The following is a 13,621-nucleotide window of genomic DNA, read 5'->3' as shown; positions in this document are numbered from 1 at the left end:
TATAAATATTAATTACTGTGGGGTATTTTTCACTAGTATAATTTCCATGTCTTTATTGTGCAGATTTGGTTCACTATACTAGATAGAGTGTTTTTAATGAAACTCCAGACAATATTTTCTCAAGTCTCATTACTGGAATACATTCTGTGTTAGTTCAATCCAATAACATATTAATGATTAAGTGCCTATGTTTTATTTCTTTTTGTGAACTTCTCGAATATGGAGAGGCACGAATTTAGTTTATCTTTAGGAAAATATTACTGCTTTTCTCATAGAATAGCATTAGTGAAGTCAAAATGCATCTCAAAAAGCATCTCAAATATGATTTTTTAGTTTTCCCATTTTTTTTCTTTCCATCTTCTCTTCCTCAGCATTGATATCTGAAACTTATTAGTGTTTTCTTAGAGAAAAACAAGGAAGATGATTAATAATAATAGTTAATACATTAAGCATATTGCTAAGGCATTATGCAAATGGCCTGATTTAATTATCTCAAAGCCTGGCAAACAATGCTCTATATATTTTTTCCACTTTTATCAATGAGCAGGAATCAAAGATGTTAAATGACTTGTTGGTGATTGCAGAGTATGCATGACATAGAACTGAGTCTGCTATCCTGGATCATGTACAAACAAGTTCAAGCTCTTATCTATTCTACTACCTTGTCTGTCAGTACTTTGATTAGCAAAGCTCATGTATCTAAAAAGAAGCCCCAGAATTTTGTAAAGTAGGGGGGTTAGAAAAATCTACAGTTGCCGGTAACGCAGATGAACCATTTTGCCCTTGTATGGAAAAAAGGGAACAGAGAATCTCTCTCCCACTGCACACATTCTATGCTGTCGAATAAGTATTTGAGATGATAGTTTGCATGCATTAACATAAGATTCATGACATACATAAAACTTTTTCCTTCTGAAATTAAGTTCTTTGTTACTGGAATTAGAACAAAGTTCTCACAAAAGACTTATAATAGTGACTTTTCCAGTCTACTACTAATTTTTAAGCATATTCTAGATCTTTCATCAGAAGGGAAATGGTAACTTGCATGTGGAATGAAATATTCCATATTTCAAATTTCAAGGAAAAATGTCAACCTACATGCACACCCAAATTCTACCTGTTATCTGCCGGATATACAAATGGAAATAGCTACCACAACTATATAGCTCCTACAAATTTCCAGAAAGCCTAGTATCAGTCTTAAATGTTACATTCAAACACAAAATATAGCTGAGAAAAGAACCGAAGGCTTATGGTTAAAGGACAGGAACTATTGTGTTTCTCAACCACGTATTCAAGGGTCAATGCTGGTTGGTTGAGAATGAAATTCCCATGTATGTAATGTAATAATGAAAATAAGGTCAATGTAATGAATTCTTATGACAGATATTTCTAACTATGCACTGGATGCCAATGTGCTCTTTTTCCATACTAACAAAACCTTAATTTAGTCTTGGTTATAGAAGTTACCTATAAAAACTTTTATATTCCATAATTCTTTGCAAATAGATTTGATCATGCAACCTACACATTAGCAAAAGTAGATAGACTGAGTATGGAGCTTCTGAGAAACATAAAGTTAGAATGTGTCCTACACATTTCTCTTTTAGTTTTATTTAAAATGTGGAGGCAATGCCTGCTAGTACACCAACCATCTTAAAATAGTGAGAACTAAATTTCAGTCGAGAATGAAGCTTAAAACAAACAAACTTGAGTTCTTGAAAAAAATTTTTTAGTAACTACACTCTGCCTAAACTATGTTTTCCAGATATTTTTCTTATGACAAGAAATTCTTACTTAACCTCCCTAATATGATTTCTTTACATGCTGCTAAAGCTACTCCTAACTAGTACATTTCTTATTTAAACCAAATGAAATCCATGTGAAGTATTGCTTTCATTCTGAGAATATTTGAACTTTTTTGGTAACGAAAATATTTACCTATTTTTAAGAAATAATGGGAGTAGTGGAAATAGATGATAGTTTTTAATCATTTATTTATATTTTACTGCTCAGAAATGAAAATTTCATTGAAAAGACAAATTTATTCTCACATTTTAAATGTTTTTCATTGAAACAGACAATCCTAAGACCACTAGGCTAAATTTCCAGGTTTTTCACTTGCCACTTCAGTCATCCTTGTGAAGTTCATTGACTTCAGTTCCCAAGAGTAAAATATATACATCATGGATTCAACTCACAGAATTTTTGTGAGGATCAAGTGAAGTAAAGGATTTTATAATCTGTAGCGCACTAGGAAACTTTCCATTGCTATTACCAATAGAATGTATGTCACAACACTTGCATTTCATTCTAAATCTATGCCTGAATGAAATAAATTTCATAAACACCAGCAAATGTGATTTCAGTATATCCCATAGTTACACTGTAATTGTATTTCTTAATTTATGATTCTGTAGTGAAAATTGTCAGTATGAATGTAACCAACTCAGTGTCTCCTCTTCCACTGCCATAATGGTCATGATTCTGATGAAGAAAAAAGGACATCTGTTCACATAAATTCCATTATGTGCAGGCATGTGGCTTGAGCCAAAATGTGCTGGAAACAATCCAGTGTCTCCTTGTGATAACATTTCTAGTTAAGTGTCCTGGGAGTGATAACCTGCTGTGTTTGAATATCTCAGAAGACTCTTGGGGAAAATAACACATCTGGCCCCCTGATACACAAATTTTCATGCAAAAGATGCTTGGATATAAACATAATGGTAAGGTGGACAGAAATGTAAAATAGGGTCTATGAAGGAAATCTTACAAGGAAGGAAGGAAGAAGGAAGGAAGGGAGGGACGGAAAGAGGGAGGAAGGATAGAGTGTACACAATTCCCTTTGAAAATGTTTCCAGGGCTTGACTGGCCCAGGCACCTCACAGTAACCTGTGGAGTAAAAGTCTCTGCCCCCATAATTCTCTACATATTTCAAGAGAAATGAGGTAAGAAGATATGTAGATAAACATCTTACTGTGAAGCTTATGGATAAACAAATTTTCTAAATACAAAGGGCATTTTTCTGAAGTGCAAGGTACTCTAAAGATATATCAGACCTACCTAGCCAGTTCTTTGCTGTTTTTAAAGTGATTGAGCCTCTGGGAACAATGATATTTGCCTCTTCTCACATATCATGCTGAATTTGTGTAGGCAATTTTTAAGCCTTAATGCACAGTCCTCCTCGCTGTCAGCAATTTTGTCTTGAATATCTAGAAAAAAATCATATAAATATGAATGCCATTAAAGATTTAAGAAAATACATAACCTGTCTTCTAGGAGAGTGGTTCTCAAACTTTAATGTATGAAAAACCTCACCTGAGAATCTCTTTCAATATTGCAAGCTCTTAGGACAAGAAATTATTACAGATGATTCAATTCAGAGAGCCTATGTAGCATATTTCACAAAAAATCCAATTGTATGAACAAGCTACTCAAAGATTTCATTATAAACAAAAGTTGCAGCAACGGACTAATTAACAGACGTAATTGCACACAATTACTATCCTTCAAATGAGTCACCTTAGAAATCTATATACTTAGCTAACTATGGGACCACCCTTGTAAGCATTCGATAATTGTTTTTACAAAACTCCCTTACAATTTTGGCATTGTTCATTGGATGAAAACTGCCATCGTTTTGTGTGTATATATAAATATATTTAGTGGTCTCAATCATTTAGGGAAAAATATATACATAGTTATTTGAGAGATGATGAGTAAATGCATTTTGCAGGAGAAAAATAGTTGAACGAGAAAATAGAAAAAAAATTATAAGAATCTGCATACGTTTCACAGCATTTCTTAATAAATTTTTGTTATTGAATCACACGATGCCATTCTGTCTATTTCATTACACAGAGCTGGTCTTAAAATTACATACACACTCTTTATGTATTCAGAACAAAAAAGAAAACTACAAGGAAACCAAAAGAGAAAATGTTAAGCAACTACACAAATACTTAAGCCAGCAATTCTTTCTCTATTTTTTAATGGTTGAGACCCTGTAGCTGAATCCCAGTTCAAATGTCCACCTTCCCACTTATTAGCCTTGTAACCTTGGGCAGATTAAATTTTTTTTTGCCTTATTTTCCTAAGTCAGAGGATTAATGTGAATTTTAAATGAATCAATTCATGTAAAGCATTCATAACTGTTCATGTTATAGTTTGCACTTAACTGAATTAGATGTCACACCTACTGCTGTAGTCATTATTTTTAATATTTTTGCCTGTATTTCTCTAAAAATAAATTGTTAAGACTCCACAGGGGCTACCTTCTTAGCTGTCCCTGGAATCAGTGGAAAGGAAGCTAAAAGTAAAACATAAAGATATTAATCATAGTCTAAGTACTCACTTTACAGGAGACCACATAACAAACATCTTAGAAAATAACAAAAGGTTTCTATTGCTTTTCTCTAAAATTTCACACACAAAAAATCAAAAATAAAAGAATATTGACATACAATTGTCCTATATGTTAGTTCTTGTTTATTTAATCAGTTTTCAGTGTTGCTGATACACAGACATAACGTGAGTAACTGAAGTGACATTGGAATCATATTTGGTAAAGCTGTGAAATGAAAAGAAACTATTTAAAGCTCTCGGGTCATGAGTCCGTCTTGTATCCTTTTATAAAGTAATTATCTCCCGTGGTGTGTGATCTTGTATGAGTATTTACTTTTTTGAAAAAAGATGAACCTGTAATTAGTCATGCATTTGAAAACTGGCATGCATTCTTCCTTGCCTTACAAAAAAATTAATAGTTTTGGTTCAAGAATAGAAATTATAGCACAACAGAGTGACTATAGTCAACAATATTTTTCTGTACATTTAGCAATAAATAAAAGAGTACAACTGAAGTGTTGGTAACACAAAGAAGTGATAAATGCTTGAGGTGATGGATATCCCATTTACCCTGATGTAATTATTATACATTGCGTGCCTGAATCAAAATGTGTGTCTCATGTATACACCTACTATACCCATTAAAGTTAAAATTTAAAAACAGAATAGAAAATAAAATATTGGCAGAAATAGTGAAAATTAAATTTGGAATTGAATATATAAAGATACCACAATAAAAATGAATGAGAGTCTTAATTCAAACAGTGTGTTTAACACATTTGTAAGGATATACTCTAAATTCACCCTTTTTTTCTAGTCCCATGCTGATCAGTTCATAATTTTATTAAATGCATATTCAAATTGTTAATAATTTTCAAGTCCCCTGTGCCTCTCTCAAAGATAAGTAATTTGTGTCACAGAGGGTTTATTATTGAATTCTCAGTTATATTAAAAAATTGATTCTAATTCCAGTGTTTTAATTACTGCTTAATATCAGACAAAATCTTTCTGTTCATTATACTTTGAATTAACATAATAAATTTCTCTAGATGGTGCTGAACAATCATCTAAAGAAAAGACAACATGGACTATGATGTTTCTTTGGTAAAAGAATCAGAATTATTATTAAATTATTTATTAGAGTATTATACTTCAAGGTCATTATCACATTGACTCTACAGTTTCAGTTTGTAAACTTAAATATGATAATTCATCAGATTTAGAATGCTAAATTGAATATCTATTAATTACAAAACATCTCTTAGAAATTAATTTCAGAACATAATCCTAGTAACAATTAGATTTTAAAAAACTGATCTTTTTATTAAAACATAGGTTCAGGTATCGGGAAACAAAGTAGCTCAAAACTGAAGACTGGTAAGTATCCAAAATTTATAAACATATTTATATATTAATAACTCTGCTAACAAATCAATTGTTTTACAACTTACTCCATTATCAATATTAATGTTTCTACTAACTTTCTGCAAAGTACAAAGTCATAATGAAAATGACATGCAGTGGGCCAGGTGAGGTGACTCACGCCTGTAATCCCAGCACTTTGGCAGGCCGAGGCACATGGATCATGAGGTTAGGAGATCGAAACCATCCTGGCTAACACAGTGAAATTCCATCTCTACTAAAAATACAAAACAAAAACAAAAACAAAAAAAATTAGCTGGGTGTGGTGGCGGGCGCCTGTAGTCCCAGCTACTCGGGAGGCTGAGGCAGGAGAATGTCGTGAACCTGGAGGCTGAGCTTGCAGCTTGCAGTGAGTTGAGATTGTGCCACTGCACTCCAGCCTGGGCAACAGAGCAAGACTCCATCTCAAAAAAAAAGAAAGAAAGAAAGAAAGAAAATGACATGCAGTGGCAACTCATATTGTGTTATTTCCTTTAGATCAAGATGTCTGACTAGAGGCATTCAAAACTAGCCTCTTCCACAATGTACAACTGAAACAACAAATAGATAACTACATGATGAATAATGTATCTAAGAGAGAAACTGGAATTCAGCAAGGAAGTGATGAAGACCCTCTGATGCACAGAAACTCGGGATGGCAGTGCAGAGAAAGAGGTAACACACCCAACTATGATTGGCTCAGAGGCAAGAGGGACTTGCCATGGTGAGGAAAAGGTAAGCAGGAGATGCCCAGCAGTCCACATTTCTACCATGGGCACCTGAAATTCTAACTATAGGAGAACCCCAAAGCCTCATAAGCCCTGAGAATTGCTCATATTGCTCAGGGAATTCTGAGAATGTTATATGAGCAGAACTCCCACCAGAGTGCATCCTGGTGGACGTTACTGGGACGCAATGTTCCTGCATCTCCACACCCCTGGGGCTATGCTGACATCCCATCACATCCAACCAGCGAACTTCAACATCACAACATTAGGGGAACCTAGTGACCCAAGTCTTTGCAAATCCTTACACCCTGGGGAGCAGGTGGTCCAGCACTGTGGGAAGGTTGCCCCCAAAACAGAGTTAACCAATGTACCTACCCACCAGAGCCTGAGAGTCACCTGTGTGGGGTGGATGCTGCCACCAGCAATCCCATCACCTCTAACAGTAAAGCTGCCATGCACCTGTGTGTACACTACTAGGGTCCAGTGAATGGCCTGCCTAGTGTCTGCATCCCCAGCAAAGCTGTGCCACAGGCTCAACAACAACAACAAAAACACAGCCCAGGTTACTGAGATACCTCTGATGTTGATGACACCCAAGGAAATCATATGGAGGCTACACCACTGCAACTACCCAGGACCAAAGCCAAAGCATTCTACCTAAATGGCATTATTGGATACATCCACAGGAAAAAAAAAAAAAAGATATCAATGTAAAAGCTCAGGAAATTTGAAAAAGTAAGGAAACATGTTACTTCCAAAGGAACACAATAATTATTCAGTAAAACATCCCTAAGAAAAGAAAATTAATGAAATGCCAGAAAAAAATCAAAATAATGACCTTAAGAAAACTCAATGTGATACAAGAGGACACAGACAGACAATCCAAAAAATTAGAAAAACAATGATCGGAAAACTGGAGAATTTAATGAATAAAAAATTATTGAGAACTTTAATAGTCTAGATGAAGTAAAAAAAAAAATCTAAATTTAAAAACTGATCTTTTGAAATAACAGAGTCAGACCAAAAAAAAAAAGAATTAACAAATGAAGAAAGCCTACAAGACATATGGGCCACCATTAAGTAAGCATGTATTTGTATTATGGGAGTTCCAGAAGGATAAAAAGTAAGACAAGAAATAGAAAGCCAATATAATGAAGTAATAGCTGAAAAATTCCCTAGTCTTGGGAGAAATATAAACACTCAAACACAGAAAGCTCAAAGATTCTGATACCACAGAAATAAAAAGAATCACTAAAGATTATTGTGAACAATTGTGAACAACTATATGGCAACAAGGGAGAAAATCTAGAGAAAATGGATACATTCCTGTGCACATATAACAAGCTGAGATAAACCAGAAAAAAAACAACAATAAAAACAGACCAATGACAAGTAATGAGATTAAATCAAAAATAAAATGCCTGCCAGCAAAGAAAATCTGAGCACTGGATAGTTTCCCTGCTGAATTCTAACAAGCTTTTGAAGAAGAACTAACATAAATTTTCTCAAACTATTGCAGAACAATGAAGAGGAAGAAATTCATTCTGACTCCTTATATAAGGTCAGCATTACCCTGATAGCAAAACCAGACCGGGACACAATAACAACAAAACATCTCTAAGCCAATATCTCTGATTAACATAGTGCAAAATATCCTTAGCAAAATAGCAGCAAACCAAATCCAACAACACATCAAAAAGTTTATACACAATAATCAAACGGGATTTACCTCAGTGATGCAAATGATGGTTCAAAGTACACAAATCAATAAATACAATAAGTAACATCATTAGAATGAAGGACAAAAGTAGATGCAAAAAAGGAATTTGATAAAATTCAATATCCTTTGAATCAAAAACTCTTAACAAATTAGATATATTTATTTAGAGAAAAAGCCAAAGACTCACTAAAAAACTATGAGAGTGGATCAATGAATTCAGTAAAGTTATAGGACACAAAATCAACATATATAAATCATCAGTGTTTTTATACATGTGTAAAGAGCTAGCTGAAGAAGAAATTGAAAGCAATTCCATTCACAATAGCTACAAAAATAATAAAATACCTAGGAATAAATTTAACCAGGGAGATGAAAGATATCTATAACAAAATGTATAAAACTCTGATGAAAGAAATTGAAGAGGACGCACAAAAAATTGAAAGAGAAAACATGCACAGGATTGGGAAAGTTAATATTGTTAAAGTGATTATAATACCCAAAGCAATCTATAGATTTAATAAAATATTAATTAAATTACCAGTGGCATTCTTCATAGAAATAGAAAAGTAATTCTAAAATTGTTATGGAACTACAAAAGATTTTGAGTAGCCAAAGCAATCCTGAGCAAAAAAAGCAAAGTTTGAGGCATCACATTAGCTGACCTCAAAATATACTACAAACTGTAGTAACAAAACCAGAATGGTACTGGTAAAAACAAACAAACATACAGTTACATAAACCAATGGAACAAAATAGAGAAACTTGAACTAGATTCATATATTTACAGTGAACTGATTTTCAACAAAGGTAGCAAGAATATACATTGGAGAAAGGAAAGCCTCTTCCACAAATGGTACTAGGAAAATAGCATATCCATATGCAGACAAATGAAACTAAACCCTTTTCTCTCACCATAAACAAAAATTAACCCAAAATTTACTGAAGACTTAAATGTAAAACCCAAACCTATAAAACTACTAGAAGGAAACACAGGGGACATCAGGGGACATGCTTCAGGACATTGGTCTGGGCAAAGATTTTATGGGTAAAAACTTAAAGGCACAGGCAAAAAAAAAAAAAAAAAAAAAAAAAAAAACCCTAAGTAGACAGACAAAAGGGATTATATCAAACTAAAAACCTTCACAGCAAAGGAAATGAGTCAAGACAACTTGTATAATAGGAGAAATATATTTTCAAACTATTAATTGGACAAGGGATTAATATCCAAAATATATAATAAATTCAACCCCCCACACACAAATTCTGATTAAAATATGGGCAAAAATTTTGAAACAAATGAGTAAGCTTCTCCAAAATGAGAAGTGTCCAAAATATTAGTGTCTAACAAGTATATGAAAATATGTTCGGTGTCACTAAGCATCAAGGAAATGCAAATAAAACCACAATAGGATTTAGAATGGCTACTATGGTTTCTATTTCGCCACCAAGAGTTGAGATTTAGATCTTTTGTACTTAAATTTGGGTAATGCTGTGACTGTGGGGACATAACACTACTTGATTTGTGAGACTGTCACTAAAGTTGATTAAACTTCTGTTGTGTAATCTTGGGATGAGATGCCCTCTAAAGTAACCAAGTCATGCTATGAAGAATACCAGGCCATAGGGAAAGTTTATGTTCAGGTTTTCAGGATTACTGCACCAGGTGAGCATCCAGACTAGAGCTAGCATGAACTGGTTGACATGAGAGTGAGAAATCCTTCAAGAGAACCTAATCCCATCTACTAACGGGAACAGTGATGTTGAAGAAGAATCACATAGATGTGTGAAGTTAACTTCAGTATTGTGAGAGATGTCAACAAAATGATTCTTCTTGCTTGAAGCTATGGAGTTTTAAGGTGGTTTGTTCTACAAAAATAAATATTTGCAATAAGATATGATAGACTTTATCTTTGAATGTAGTTATTTCAGCCTGACATCTTCTGGTTGTATGTGCTTGGTTTAACTTCCTTAACATATTGTTTACTTATATAAAATTAAGGAAAATATGGTCACTTTTAGAGCAGTCCCAGATAGATACAACCTCTCAAAATCATGCAATAAAATAGAATATTTCAAAATAAATTTGAAAATTCAGAACATCAGTGAAACTAAATAACCAGGTTGCCCATTTGTCATAATCTGATACGAAATTCTCACTGTAACACCATTGGACATAATTGCATACACTAATTTATATGCAGTATGAATTAATTTATATCATATTTCATAACCTCTGTTATGAGCTGTGCCAAATAGGCAGAATACATTAAAAACTATGAGACATAAACAGAAAGGTATTTTTTACATTTTCTATTTCTTTCTCCTTCCTCAGAAAATCTTTTTTACATAGTTCTTTTAGCTTGCATTCAAATAACCCTGATTTGTCAATATCATCAGTATTATGTTTATGTAATTCAACTGTGTGATTTGTAAAGCTATAGGTTTTTATGGCTATATACCATTCCATTATTATAATTTATTAATTTTAATTGGACTCTTTTGTTATTTCCATGTTGGAGCTTCTATTACTATTACCACTATTACATTCCTTTAATGTCTTTTGGTACACGCAAAGTGTGTATCAATAGTGGATTATTGGGTCATATTTTTACTTTGCTATGAGGTTTTGCAAATCAGTTATCAAATGTATACTACTGTTTGCAGCGTATGGGAGTTTCAGTTGCTCCATATCCTTGATAATACATGATATTATCAGTCCTTTCATTTTTGGCTATGTGATAGTGATACCTCATGTAACTTTAAATTTTATTTTTCTAATTATAATAAGCATCTCTTTATATGTTATTTGATAATATAGATATGCTATTATTGAGTCCATGTTTCCATTTTTAATTGGACTGTGCATTTTCTTATATTTTTGAGATTTTTTATTGAGATTTTATGTATATTTTATTATATTTTATTTATATTTCTTATATTTTTATTTTCTTATATTTTATTATTATATTTTTGTTAATGAACTGTTTGTGAGTCCTTCGTATGATTTATAAACAGTAAAGATATTCCCCACAATAGACTTATCTTTTCATTTTTTCATGACAACTTTTCAATATTAGGTCTTAAACTATTTCATTGCTATTTTTTTTCCTTTGAGTTATGGCTTTTTGTGTCTTAAAGTATTCTCTTACGTTAATTTCTAAACACTTTTTGTAATCATGCTTTTAAAATAGCATTCTAGATACTATTTAAATAATATATGATAGGACGGAGGAAAGTGGGTAGAGAAGTCCTTTATGAAATTATTCGTGGTATAGGTGAGGGATAATCATTGTAAAGACAAAGAGAGTAGCAAAGAAAATAAAATAAGTAGACTGAAATGAACTAGGTTTTAGAGGCAAGAGGGATTTTACTGCTGACTTGAAAGCTCAAATTAAAAACAAGGTGTGGTTGAGGATAATATCTAATGGGATTTTTGTTTTGTTTTGTTTTGCCTGTTTTGCTGCTTGCTTTTTGCTTCCTTTGTGTGAAAAGCTGTGACAATAATGTGAGAAAAACAAGTTGTGATTATCATAAGTAGTAAGTTCTACTTAGGATATATAAATCTCATAGTAAATATCAAATAAGTCGTTATGTATGCAAATATAGTAACAGAGACAGGAGGCAGGCAAGAGTCCCCCTGGAAACCTCGCCTTCAAGTCTAAAACAGCATGAAGGCTGAAAAACAGGACTGCTGGTCCAGGCAATCTCAGACCAGTCTGCTCACTAGGAGGATGGAGTGGGGACTTAGGAAGTTCGTGCTGTTTGCAGCGGGGAGGAGCCTGGCCTCTCCTGTTCCTGTGTGCTAACATGGGATTCAATCTATGAGATGGGGGCCTGTTAACAGGAACCCCTCTCACTTTGCTGAGTTTTTTCCTTTTCACCCAATAAATCCTGTTCCTCCTCACCTTTCAAAGTGTCTGTGAGCCTAATCTTTCCTGGTCATGTGACGAGAAACCGGTTTTCCTTACAATACCTGAACTTACAGAAAAGTTTAGACTTGGAGATAGAATTTGCAAGTTAACAGCAAGGGTTGAGTCTTAAGACTTTTCAACATTTAGTGCCCCAGTAGTAGAGAAAAAGCAGGAGCAGAGAATGAGAAGTATCCATTGGGTAAAGGATAAAGCAGGAGAACAAGCATTTAGAGAAATTTAGAAGAAAATGTGTTTCAAAAAAGGCAAGTGATTGGCACCTGGAATGATCCTGAAAGGTGACTTTAAGGAGAGGAGAAAAAAGTTTTAGTCTATTGGTGGGAACAGAAAGCAGATTAGAGAAGGTGAAGGCTATTAGGATTGTAGAATATTACAAAAACAAGTGGAGACTATCCTTTGTATAATACTTTTTCCTTATTTTGAGAAGTGGCTTAGAGGAATGGTTGGTATCTACAGGGAATACAGTTAAAGAGTTAATTTTTAAAAATGAAGGTAAAAATAAATAAATAAGGACATGTTTAGGCCATGGGAATGATTGAGTTGAGTTAAAAAGATTAACACTGGTGAATAAAGCAGAGCTGAAATAGAATCCTTGAAAAAAAGGATCATCTAGCATCCAAAGCATAAGATAAAGACCTGGTCTTTGAGGTTAAAGAATCTTAACAAAAGCGACAGTGGATGATTTAGTCATTGAGTCAAGTTTCTGTGTAGATTCACTGATAAGAAGATGAGGTGTTTTCTATGTCCTCTTCCTCTCCACAGTGAAGACTAATATGATTCTATTGCCTTCAAGTAAGTTAGGAGAAGAAACTGTTAAAGAGTTTTCAGGAGAAAGGAAGATAGCCATCAGCTTGAAGAGACAGAAAGTGACTTTACAAGGCAAACAATAAAATATTCAGGTGGTGTTGAGAGATTATTTTAGGTCTATGTTTTAGAGTAAATTTAAATAAAAGTACTTAGGCTGGTTTTGTGATATTTGCTGTAATGTCCAATTGCTTGGGTATATGTACAGAGAGCATAGATAGATAAAATAATAGTTCTACCAAGATTTTAGATTTGCCAGTCCAAAAAAAAGGAAAATGAGAGTGGCATGCGGAATGGGATGGGATTGCAAATGAATGATTTTGATGATGGACCGTGAGTATAGAGTGATGAGTGGATATAGCAAAATGTCCACTGAAATAGGATCTTGGTGAGATAGAGTTACAAAATACATTTCAGTTATAGTATAGACTAAGAGAAGCCTAGTATCTGAAATTTTATCTGTTTCTGCATACATATACTTTGTGAGTTTTTATACTTAATGTTTTAAAGTTTATTTGTTACAATAGACATAGATTTTATGATTTAAGAAAAAAAACTTTTAAAATGGTTTCAACAATATGGATCAATAAAATATAGAATATTCATACAAAGAAATATGATATAGCAATCAATATATATCTACTCTAGGTAATACTTACATTAGACTATTACACATAATTTCCACATACATGATT

The 13,621-nt window shown here is 33.3% G+C and overlaps 1 long non-coding RNA gene across 3 annotated transcripts in view; it reads right to left on the bottom strand.

Annotated features, from left to right (window-relative positions):
• LOC105487774 (uncharacterized) overlaps positions 1–13,621 on the bottom strand; it is a 229,347-nt gene that overhangs the window by 189,863 nt on the left and 25,863 nt on the right. For all 3 annotated transcript variants that reach the window (XR_011621385.1, XR_011621384.1, XR_011621386.1), the window contains one exon: positions 3,064–3,212. This is a non-coding gene — a long non-coding RNA (uncharacterized lncRNA). The remainder of the gene's footprint in view (positions 1–3,063; positions 3,213–13,621) is intronic.

The sequence above is a fragment of the Macaca nemestrina genome, chromosome 3 (genome assembly GCF_043159975.1).
Source record: "Macaca nemestrina isolate mMacNem1 chromosome 3, mMacNem.hap1, whole genome shotgun sequence".
NCBI lineage: Eukaryota > Metazoa > Chordata > Mammalia > Primates > Cercopithecidae > Macaca > Macaca nemestrina.
This window is presented reverse-complemented; position numbering and strand designations above follow the sequence as displayed.